Genomic DNA, 12,976 nt, shown 5'->3' on the forward strand with positions numbered 1-12,976 from the left:
CAAATAATATTCAACTCCTCTATTCCTCCCGCCAAAGTGTATTACTCACATTTTTCCACTTTATATTCTACCTGGCTAGTTTTTGTTCTTTCACATAACCTGTTGTATCTCTCAATAGAATCTTTGTGTCATCCTCACCAAATGCCCTCCCACCTATTTTTGTGATCTGGAAACTTGGTGATTGTATATTTACTTTCTTCACTCCAGTCATAATCAAGGCCCTAGCTCTAATCTCTGTGATACAGTTACAGGTTGCCATCCTGAAAATATCCCCACTTTGGATGGCACAGTGGCCCAGTGGTTAGCACTGCTACCTCACAATAATTCTGTGTTGTTTTGTATCTTGAGGACCACAATAGCACAGAATTACTGAGCTGAAACCAATAGCTGAGTTCTGTAGCCATGAAGATGGCCTCAACCACGATCTTGGTTACAAGTCGTACTACATGTGACCCCATTACACTGTTCTGTACCTGTAAGATCTTCCTTACTGTCCAGTTTTGACACCATCACCTTGATAACTTATTATGATCTCTCTACCTTATTTAATGTGTACAGTTTTGGATTAGTACTTGTTACTTTGGTTAGACCCTCGGCGTGTGACTCTTATACCTACCATGTTATTCCAGTCATTTGGTTTGTCTCCAGAACTACCTTATTTTTAATATTTTGTAATTATCTCTCTTCCTTAATGAATCAGATTATAGATCATCCCTTCACCTGCTATTCAGCTGTTGACACTTTATTCACACCATCTGACACTCTTGATCACCTGCAGAGACCTATTATTCAGTCTGTCAACACTCCACTCACACCACTTGTATGATATTTTGATCTCTCTGATTATAAACTCTGTGTCTGTGTGCTTCTCTTTACTTCACCTGACGAAGGGGCAGTGCTCCGAAAGCATTTGATTTCAAATAAACCTTTTGGACTATAATGTGGTGCCATGTGACTTCTGACCTTGTCCACCCAGGCCAACACTGGCAGCTCCATATGTTGTGGTTACAACTTCATTAAAAGCCCGTTAAGTATCCATAAAAACACTGTCAGTCTAGAACAGCCCTACAGTGTTACTTATATTGATCCCAGACATAGCAGGCAGGCAGGGGGAAGGAGTGTCCTGCCTGATGGGTAGGGATCTAAAGATTCTACAGCATAGTGTGGTGTTGAGGTGGGATTTCTTCTTACCCCTGGATTGGTAAGATCAGGGCATGACATGACAACCTGGTCCGAGGTTGCCACCTGGATCAGTGCAATCTCAGCCATCTGGAGGAATACCCAGCAGTGAAAGAAGGAAGTCAATGATCTTCTCCACTTTGCTTGTAAGTGCTACCATGTTTGTTATCTCACCCTCACCGTAACTCTCTTGCTATACCCACCTTCCACTGAGTCTCATGCCCTACCAATCTCACTACAGCTTGCAATCTGTCCCCCTCCGCTCACTCACACCTACCCCAATCCCAGACACCATTAATCCTGCAGTCCCTCTGCACTGCTTGTTCACTCAGGATACCTCCCAGCTGCACCTACAGTAACAATTGGGACACGTCCTTTCATCTCCATTAATACCTGCCTCTGTCTCATTTCAGGAAGTAAGCAGCCCACAGTAGAGCAGAAAGACTCAAGCCAGGTGGTGGGCTGACCTTCATTCAGTTCCTAACCCCTTACGTGGAGTAAACACTAATGTTGACCACCCTGAGCAGCTGGTTGCCCATGTCTAAGCACATGGAATTGGTATCAGAGACTGCCCATGACTTACTGTGCCAGCACCCCATTATACCCTCCTTGATTTGACAGAGTCCTGTTGACAACCACAACAAGATTCCTTCCTTTGTGTCTGCACTAAATGGCAAGGAGCGACTGGAATAATATCCCTGGCTGAGGTAGCAAACACACAAAGGCAAAAGGCAAGGCAAGGGAGAGGTGTTGTGAGCATCCAGGCCAGCTCAGAATGAGTGAGAATTGGGACAGCAAGTGACCAGCCCGGAGATGCAGCCTGGGTTCATGCTCTTGGGTGTGCTGGCCGAGGCATTACAATGATAGTCACTGGGGCAGACTGTGGTGCAGTACTGAAGTGTAGAAATTTTCTGAGATGGCCCAGCAAGATATTAGAGACTGGCACATATCAGATCCAATACCATGAATGTAAAGTGCATGTGGCTGGCATCCTTGGAGTATTCTCTGAGACCTCAGTGCCTAATATTTAGGTCATTTGGAGCAGGTAACAAGCTGAATTCACGAGATCACCACTCTAATCTCCAGGTCAAGTTTTCTCAATGTTGAGCTTGTTAGGTGAGTTTAAGATAGGAAGCTGAATATTAGTTAGGCGTGTTATACCATTAGCTTGCTGCTTAATAGGGAATAATCCCATTAATTAGGAACTCATCACTGCTGAGTGACAGATTCAGCTCATTGCTTACTGAAAGAATAAAAAAAAATGGTCTTCCCGACATCAGAATTGCTACAGTTCTCATCCAATTCTCGAATAAACCTTGCCAAGCTCACATCATCCAGATCCTGACAAGATACTGCTGTCGATCTTCTATCAGCTCACCAATCCACTATCCATGGTCATACTGTACACCCAGCACAATGGGCTCTCAGGTTATTAAGGAGCCTCATGTGTGGTACTATATCAAATGTTTGAGCTGATCCAATATAACTGGATTTCTTTAGGAATCCAGCAGCACCCACATGCTACAGTTGCAACATATCACCTAAGTGGTCATCTCTATTGCATTTAACTCAATGGTGTATTTTATAAGTTTTAATTAATTACACTTATACCCCTGTTCTTTATATTGGAAACACCCCACTCTTTACCCTTCATTGGTTTCTATCAGTATTAATCGTATCCCTAACAAGTGATTTGTAATAAGATTAGAGAAAATTAGCCTATTTTTGCTGTTGTTCACATGTTTCTATATTTAGGGTTTGATATGAACTCTTCACTTTCATATTTTACAAGTCCTTAGCAGAAATAGACCCATTCAGCCCCTCAAGCCTGCTCCACCATCAATACGGTCATGATTGATCTGTTTGTGTTTCAAATTCCAAGTAACCTTCATCGCCCAAGAAGAACTCATTCCAGGAAAAGCTTATGTTTCCAATTTGTGCTGGGATGGACAGACCTTTGTTCCTAAAATGAGAGAGAAAGATCAATCAGTTGGTGACAAGAATCAATTTCCTTATCCTGTTTGAAATCTGGAGCAATCCCTTCTCTGGGTTAACCTGTTCATCAGTGCCACCCTGTACAAGATGAACTTCAACAGTAAACAAGCTGCCCTCAAGACAGGACAGAGTGAGTGATGGTGTCTCTCTTCTTCCTTGTTGTTCACAGGGACAAACAGATTCATCAAGGACATTGAGATGATGATTGGGGAAAGGACTTGGCTCTTCTGGCTGTGGTGGAGAATGTGTTGGATTCTGATCTCTCCGTGTTTGCTGGTGGTAAGAAGCTGTTACACATTATTTTGATTTAAACTGAAAATACCCAATCTCTCATTCTGTTTCTGATTTAGTTTTGTATCTTATCCACATTCAGGCAGTCTTAATCTGGTCCTTGACAACATTTGCCCCACTAAGATATGGATCTGTTGAATACCCTGTCTGGTCAGGAGCACTGGGCTGGTGTATGACCATCTTCTGTATTATGTGGATCCCCATCATGGCTGTGGTGAGAGTTGTCCAAGCTGAGGGCCCCACCTTGTGGCAGGTGAGGGACGCTTTGAAATCTTTTAAAGATTAAGGAACAGAGAACATAAAATTAGGTTTTGGATCATGATAGATGCAATGCAAAGCATATTGTTTCAAAGTCAAAATGTCTTTTTGTTGTCCTTTCATTTATGCTCAGTTCAGTCCACCGTGATACCATCTTGGTTCAGGCACTAAAGCTGGAGTGGACTGGAAGTAGTATCTGTGAATGTTTGAATATACAACTAAAAGAAAGTGGATCGGTTAGCTCAGTTGGTTGGATGGGTGAGTTGGTGATGCTGAGTGATGCCAATCCCTGTACCAGCTGAGGTTACTGTGATGAACTCTCCTTCTGGAACTCTCCCCTTGATCCTCAGGTTAAACCACCATCAATCACCTCGCTCTCTGTTGAGAGAGCAGCCCTGTGATCTGATAGGACTATGGTTATTTCAATGTTACAAAAAAACATAATTTATCACATTTATGCAATTAAATCAAAGATAGGTTTTAAAATAATAAAAGAATTGCACTATTGGAACACATCACAAATATGAACATATCAGTGTGTTGCAATACCTTGGAAAATGCAGGTCACCTTAATTTAACAAATATAAACAAAAGGTCCACTAAACTCTATATTTTGTATTTCAGTCATGGATCACAGATTGTTAGGTTGATTTCATTAAATTCTCAATCAATTCATACACTCTTTATGCACCTTACAAAGTTGGAGTTTGGACTGTTTCAAAACTATCTCTCAGTTTCAGAATGGTGTCTTCTGCATTGCAGATCTTTACGTTTGTCTGGTTGTAATAACAAGTAGTGGCATTAGGTGGTGGGATTCAGTAGTTTTCGAATAAAGTCCACGTGGAACATTTCCTGGTTTCAGTACAGGTTTGTCAAGATCAATCTCACATTTTGTTTCTTCATGCTTTCAATGAGAGAAAAGGCAGGGAGACAGTGAGTTTTGAGGAAGGAATTCCAAAGTCCCGTAATTCAGCAACTGAGGGGCCATCTACTAATGGTCAAACTATTTAAACAGCAAGGGTTCAAAATGCTTGATTTAGACAACCACACATGTCACAGAGATTTCCAGGAAAGGGTGAGCCAAGACCATGGAAAGATTTGGAAACAAGCAGGAGAATGTTAAACTTGAGTACTTACTTAAGCAGGAGCCAATATGAATTAGTGAGAAAGGAATGATCGATGATCAGGACTTGATGTAATTAAGAGCACAGATTTGAATTATTAAGTTCACAGAGGGTCGGATTTGGGAGGTCAGCTGAGTTGTTACTTGAATAGGAGAAAGTGAGGACTGCAGATGCTGGAGGTCAGAGTCAAGAGTGTGGTGCTGGAAAAGCACAGCTGGTCAGGCAGCATCCAAGGAGCAGAGAATTAATGTTTCGGGCTAAAGCCGTGATGAAGGGCTTTAGCCAAAAATGTCGATTCTCCTGCTCCTTGGATGCTGCCTGACCTGCTGTGCTTTTCCAACATCAAACTCTCGATTTGCTATTTGAATAGCCAAGTGCCAATGGCATGACTGCATGGGTGTGGATTTTTGCAACAGAGGATTTCTGTAACTACAGAGGAATCGAATCAGATTATGCAGGCAAAAATATATGGTTTTAGTGGTGTTATGAAAATGTTGTCAGAAGCTCATTTCAGCATCAAATACAGATCAAAACAAATCGTCACAAGTAGGGTGATAAAGAAAGTTTATGGCGTACTTGCCGTTATTGCTCAGGGAACTGAGTACAAGAATCAGGAGGTCATGTTACAGCTTTATAAGACTTTGCTTAGGCTGCATGACGACTATTGCGTTTAATTCTAGTCGCCACATTACAAGAAGGATGTGGAGGCTTTGGAGAGGGTGTAGAAGAGGTTTACCAGGATGAGGCTTGGATTAGAGGGTATGAGCTCTAAGGAGAGGCTAGAAAAACTCAGGTTGTTTTCTCTGGAGCGGCTGATAGAAGCCTACAAAATTATGAGATGGATAGATAGGGTTGACAGTCAGAATCTTTTTCCCCCCCACAGTTCAAAAATACTAAGAGAAGCATTTAAGATGAGAGGGCAAAAGTTCAAAGGAGATGTGAGGGGCAAGTTTTTTTACACAAAGAGTGTCAGGAGTCTGGAACAGGCTGCCGGGGTGGGGGTGGAGGCAGATATGATAAAGGCATTTAGGAACTTTTAATTAAAGACATGAATATGCAAGGAATGAAGGGATGTGAACCAATGGCAGGCAGAAGAAAATAGTTTAATTTTGCATCATGTTCGGTACAATATTGTGGACTGAAGGATTAGTGTCTGTACCGTACTGTTCTATATAAGACCAAGGTTATGATTTGTCTGTCTCAACTACACAAAGTTCACAGAATCTGAGTTGTTATGGTGCAGAAAGAAGCCATTCAGCCCATCATGCCTGTACCAGCCCTCTGAATGCGCAGAAGGCCTGAGTATTATTCCCCCGGCTTTTTCCCATAACCCTGGACATTATTCCCATTTCAGTGATTATCCAGCGCTGTCTCTAGTACACCGAATGATTCTGCAATAAAAGATCAAAACAATGGCACTTTTAAAAGGAGGATGACAGACAAAGGCAGTGACCACAGGGTCAGAGAAAGACTGACCCTGCTGTCTGACACAGCAGTGAATCTGCACTATCACTGCTTTTGCTGTTTGAGTTCATGTATCTCTGGACATTAGAGTGCATTTAGGAAAATTTAACAAACAGTGAAATTCACAGCTGACCTTAGAGGAACCTGTGTGGGTGAGCTCACAGCACAGGAACAGACATGTGCATAGTTTGTACTTGTAATCTTGCTGTAAATCTACAGTAGTGAATAGAGTGGATTCTTTCTTAATTATATCTTTTATTGAGATCGGTCTGTTGATTAAATTTTAAAAATATAAACCATAGGTACTAAGTTAGCATGGAGCAGTGTTTTTTTTAAGAGCAAAAAGATGGTGCTATTTTCTGGGTCTGTAGATTGTGAAGGAGCAACGATGACCTTTAGTTGAGTGAGGTGCTCTTCCTATCAGATGTGGGAGTTTAGGGAGCATTTCCATGTTACTGATGGTTACTTCTGCAGGAAGTGTCTTTGATTGTGAATCCTATCAGATCGCATGGTTCGGTTGGACCAGCAGTTAGAGGCAATAAGGAATTTACAAGAGCTAGGGAATATGACGGGTGGCAGTTATAGGAAGCGAGAAAAGCCGCAGAAACATTCAGGTAGATGGGTTAACTCCAGGAAAATTAGGATGGGTAGGCAGGTAGTACAGGAGTCTTCTGTGGCTGTCCCCATCTCACACAAGTATGCTGTTTTGGAAAATGTAGGGGGTGATGGACTTTCCGGGGAATGTAGCACGAACAGCCAAATTTCTGGTCCGGAGACTGGTTCTCAATGTAATGAGGGGTACGTCAGGTTCCAAGAGATCAATTGTGAGAGGGGACTTTCTAGTCAGAGGCATAGACAGACACTTCTGGGGCCAACAGTGAAAAATCAGAATGGTGTGTTGCCAGGATCAAGGATATGTTGGAGAGAGTGCCGAATGTTCTCAAGGGGGAGAGGGACCAGCAGGAGGTCATTGTACACTTTGGAACTAATGATATAGGAAGGGAAAAGGATGAGATTCTAAAGGGACAATATAGAAGCTTAGGCAGGAATTCAAGAGGAGGTTCTCTAGGGTAGCAATATGTGGAATAACCCTGGTACTACAAGCTAATGAGGGTATGAATAGAAGGAAAGAGCAGATGAATGTGTGGCTGAGGAGATAGTGCAGGGGAGAAGGGTTTACATTAATGGATCAATGAAATCTCTTCTGGGGTAGAAGTGACCTCCACAAGAAGGATGGATTGCACCTGAATTGGAAGGGGATGAATATACTGGCAGGGAAAATTGCTCGAGCTGCTCAGGAGGATTTAAACTAGTAAGGGGGGGGGTGGGGGTGGGGGGTGCGGAATAGTGGGACCCAGGGAAATAGTGAAGAAAAAGATCAATTTGAGATTGGTTGGGAAAGGTAACTAGTTAAAGCAGGCAAGAACAAAGCAAAAAACAACTACAGGTTGGACTGATAAATTAAACTGTAATTATTTCAATTCAAGAGAGCTAACGGGGAAGGCATGGTTAGGAATATCGGACTGGGATGTCATTGCAATTACAGAGATGTGGCTCAGAGATGGACAGGATTGGCAGCTTAATGTTCCAGGATACAAATCCTATAGGAAGGATAGAAAGGGGGGCAAGAGAGGAGGGGGAGTGGCATTTTTGATAAAGGATAGCATAACTGCTCTACTGAGGCAGGATATTCCTGGGAGTACATCCAGGGACGTTATTTGGGAGGAATTGAGAAATAAGAAACGGATGATCACCTTATTGGGATTGTATTATAAACCCCACCAATAGTCAGTGGGAAATTAAGAAACAAATTTGTAAGGAGATCTCAGCTATCTGTAAGAATAATAGAGTTGGTATGGTAGGGGATTTTAACTTAGACTGGGACTGCCATCGTATCAAGGGTTTTGATGGAGAGGAATTTGTTAAGTGTGCTGAAAAAAATCTTCTGATTCAGTATGTGGATGTACTGACTAGAGAGGTGCAAAACTTGACTTACTCTTGGGAAATAAGGCAGGGCAGGTGACTGAGGTGTCAGTGGGGGAGCACTTTGGGGCCAGCGACCATAATTCTATTCGTTTTAAAATAGTGATAGAAAAGAATAGACTGAATCTAAAAGTTGAAGTTCGAAATTGGAGAAAGGCCAATTTTGATGGTATTAGGCAAGAACTTTCAAAAGCTGATCGCGGGCAGATGTTTGCAGGTAAAGGTACAGCTGGAAAATGGGAAGTCTTCAGAAATGAGATAATGAGAATCCAGAAATAGTATATTCCCGTTAGGGTGAAAAGAAAGGTTGGTAGGTATAGGGAATGTTGATGACTACAGATGTTAAGGTTTTGGTTATGAAGAAGAAGAAAGCATATGTCAGGTATTGACAGCAGAGTTCGAAGGAATCCTTAGAGTATAGAGGCAGTAGGAGTATACTTAAGAGGGAAATCAGAAGGGCAAAAAGGGACATGAGATAGCAATGGCAAATAGGTTTAAGAAAAATCCAAAGGGATTTTATAAATACATTGAGGACAAAAGTGTAACTAGGGAGAGAATAGAGCCCCTCAATGATCAGCAAGGAGGCCTGTGTGTGGAGCTGCAGGAGATGGGGAAGATACTAAACAAGTATTTTACATCAGTGTTTACTGTGAAGAAGGACATGGAAGATATAGAATGTAGGGAAATAGATGGTGACATCTTGAAAAATGTCCATATTGAAGAAGAGGTGGTACTGGATGTCTTGAAATGCATAAAAGTGGATAAATTCCCAGGATCTAATCAAGTCTACCTAAGAACTCTGTGGGAAGCTAGAGAAATGATTGCTGAGATATTTGTATCATCGATAGTCACAGGTGAGGTGCTGGAAGACTGGAGGTTGGCTAACGTGGTGCCACTATTTAAGAAAGGTGGTAAGGACAAGCCACGGAACTATATTTCAGAGAGCCTGACATCGGTGGTGGGCAAGTTGTTGGAGGGAATCCTGAGGGACAGGATTTATATGTATTTGGAAAGGCAAGTACTGATTAGGGATAATTATAATGGCTTTGTGCGTGGGAAATCATGTCTCACAAACTTGATTGAGTTTTTTTGAAGAAGTAACAAAGCAGATTGATGAGGGCAGAGCGGTGGACATGATCTATATGGACTTCAATAATGTGTTCAACAAGGTTCCTCATGGAATACTGATTAGCAAGGTTAGATCTCGTGGAATACAGGGAGAACTAGCTATTTGGATACGGAACTGGCTCAAAGGTAGAAGACAGAGGGTGGTGATGGAGAGTTGCTTTTCAGACTGGAGGCCTGTGACCAATGGTGTGCCACAAGGATCGGTGCATTTTGTCATTTATGTTTTGGTAAGGCAAATCAGAGCAGGACTTGTACACTTGTTGGGAAGGTCGTGGGGAGAGTGGGGGGGGGGGTGGGTGTGGTTTGCTGAACAAAGAGACCTTGAGGTACAGGTTCATAGTTCCTTGGACGTGGAGTCACAATTAGGTAGGATAGTGAAGAAGGTGTCTTGAATGCTTTCCTTTATTGGTCACAGCATTGAAATAGGAGTTGGGAGGCCATGTTGTGGCTGCCCAGGACATTAGTTAGGCCACTTTTGGAATATCATATGCAATTCTGGTTTCCCTCCTATTGGAAGGATGTTGTGAAACTTGAAAGGGTTCAGAAAAAAATTACTATGATGTTGCCAGGGTTGGAGGATTGAGTTTCAGGGAGAGGCTGAATAGGCTGGGGCTGTTTTCCCTGGAGCGTTGGAGGCTGAAGGGTGACCTTCTCGAGATTTATAAAATCATGAGGGGCTTGGATAGGGTAAATAGACAAGGTCTTTTCCCTGGAGTGGGAGAGTCCAGAACTAGACAGCACAGGTTTAGGGTGAGAGGGGAAAAATTTAAAAGGGATGTAAGGGGTAACTTTTTCATGCGGAGGGTAATCCGTATTTTGAATGAGCTGCCAGAGGAAGTGGCAGAGGCTGGTACAATTGCAACATTTAAAAGGCATCTGGATGTGTCTATGATTAGGAAGGGTTTTGAGGGAAATGGGCCAAATGCCGGCAAATGGGACTAGATTAGGTTGGGATATCTGACCAGCATGGACGATTGGACTGAAGGGTCTGTTTCTGTGCTGTACATCTCTATGACTCTATTTGCTACTTTTGCAAATCAATCAAAACATCAAGGTCTAAACAGCACAGATGTAATGAGATTGAGCTAATTGTTCCTGTTTGCTCTGCCCAGACCTCTCATTATTTTGTGAACTTTAGTGAAATCCCCCTCAGCCTCTTCCTCTCCATGGCGTGAAATTCCACATTCTCTAATCAAAACCTGGCAGTTAATTGTCAATCAGCATTAGTGGGTGCATTCTCCACGGCAACATCTCTGCCAATCAGAATTCATTTAGCAACCAATCAATAGTCTCCTTTCAGATGACAGAATTTACTTTTCACCTTGAATTGGTTGGGATTCTTGCAAAATGTCCCAATAAATGCAGGACAAAAGGATTTGACAAAATGTGTCTTTTCTCAACAATACATCTAAAGGATTATTTGATAAACTATTCTGTAACCCTTATCATTAATGCTAGTCAGTCTACATCATTTGCTTCTCTGCAAGTATTTCTAATGTAAACAGTGTTCGGTTTTCGGGTTTTGCCCAATTCACCAAGAATTTCTGTTTTTCGTTTCTTAATTCAGCTTACACTGTGGTATCTCTTCCCAATGAAAAGCTGCTCTGTGACATCATTACAGGATACTAAACCCCTAATGCAATGGTTAGGAGGTTGGTCTTTGAGGTTGTTGTAAACAGCAAGTTCTTACAGTCCTGCACTAGTAGGCAGGAGGGCCCATACAGTCTCCTCGTTTGCCATCCCATGCTTGTGTCCGGCCTACAACATTATAAGGTGTACACAAAGCCTAGAGCATCAGTTAATATTCCCCTGCAATTGTGGGTTTGCGTGGTAAGGGGAGAACAGGAAGGCTCAGAAAAGGAGATGGCTGACTCTATCAATGAGACCAGCTCAAAGTCCCAGCCTATCCAGATATTCATTGCATTCCTGACCTTGCTGTTGAGTCTCCCTACTCTCCCTGGACCTTCGCTCCCATTTCCTGTCATGTGACCTCACTACTGGCTCCCCCTGTGGAACTCCAGCACTTTGATTCTGGAGGTTGCTTCTGGTGCCAGCAGTGACCATTACTCCCTGTGGCACTGCTGGTCAGTCAGATTGGCAGGCAGTTTTGTTCAAGGAAAATGCACAAAATGGAGGATAAAAATCCCATATCCATCCATTTGATGCTCTGAGCAGCTTGAAGTGACTCTGGCACAGCCATAACCTGTACGGATATATTCCCCACCAAGTCTTCGGGTTGTCGGACAGGAAACCTTGCTATCCGAAAAATCCTGGTCATTGTCTTTATAATTTGTAGGTTAATTGACTGGCTACTGGTGCTCATGTTTCCCGTCTTCCACCTTAAGTGAATCCATGCTTCTCCATAGCACTGTGGCTTAAACCACACCAGGCCTTGTTCATCTGCCAGCCCTGTCCTTGTTGATCACTATGAGACGCTAATCCAACATCACACTTTTAAAATTTTCACCCCTGTATCATTGAGCAAATCCTCTCTCTCGTACCCTCCTCCAACTGTGTGAACCATCAAAATACCTGCACTCCTACAATTCTGACATTTGTTGCAACACTCACCATTTCACTCACTCTCCCATTGGTAACTGTGCATTCAGCAGGGTTAACCTTAAACATTGGAATTGCCTCCCTAAACCTCTTCATCTCACCATGTCTCTGACCTTTAACATTTAATGAATTGCACTAAGGTCATTGCATCAAACTGATTGTCTGTGAAAAGTCCATTTCTTTCAGTGTGTCTCACTGCCAGTGCACAACAGGATCAATTGAAGTGTCTGGATGAAAGTATAATCTTTGTCATGAAATATTGTTTGCTATAGTGTGAATTATCAGGTGTCGGAATAATCTGATTGGGAACCAGATTTCTTTTCCACTTAACAGTGGGTGAAAATCCAACAGAAATGATCAAACATTTTACATTTCCATTCACAGAAAATATCTGCTGCTTGCACATCAGCTCCTGATTGGGGTCCCTACTTGGAACAACACAGAGGGGAAAGATACAGGAAGAAGCCTGACTCTACAGAAGACCCAAACTGTGTGCACCTTCTGGTCATTCCTGAGAAGTAACAACGCAAAGGAAAATTCCTGTTCAATTGGTAAACATTGGTCCTGAAATTCCACAGCCATTCTGGAGTACAATCAGTGTCACTTCATTGAGTGCTCCCTTGATCAGTCAGCACCTCAGCCAAGACCCAGGGATAAGATTTGCTGAAGTTTCCTGTGCCCACTGTAAACATGGGCATCAATTTGGGGCAGGATGGGGCTGCTGAGAATTACTGAGCATTCAAGTTCCTGCATCATGAGTGTTCAGTCATGTTCCTCCCTGCGTCCTGGTGATAATACACAGGATTCCAGTCTCTGTACATTGTGGACATTAGCTCCTGCTCTCACAGCCCCCACTTACAGTCTGCACTGCCTGGGTTCCCAACAATTAACTACAGGATGAGGGAAGATTTGATGCAGCGGAATCTGATTCAAAATGATATTAGTCATAGAAGGTGCAGAAAGGGTTAATGCTGAGGATTGCATTAAGAATGGCC

The 12,976-nt window shown here is 42.6% G+C and overlaps 1 pseudogene; it reads left to right on the forward strand.

Annotated features, from left to right (window-relative positions):
• Positions 1–12,976, forward strand: part of LOC132820025 (sodium- and chloride-dependent neutral and basic amino acid transporter B(0+)-like) — a 174,068-nt pseudogene that overhangs the window by 84,418 nt on the left and 76,674 nt on the right.

The sequence above is a fragment of the Hemiscyllium ocellatum genome, chromosome 11 (genome assembly GCF_020745735.1).
Source record: "Hemiscyllium ocellatum isolate sHemOce1 chromosome 11, sHemOce1.pat.X.cur, whole genome shotgun sequence".
Classification (NCBI taxonomy): Eukaryota; Metazoa; Chordata; class Chondrichthyes; order Orectolobiformes; family Hemiscylliidae; genus Hemiscyllium; species Hemiscyllium ocellatum.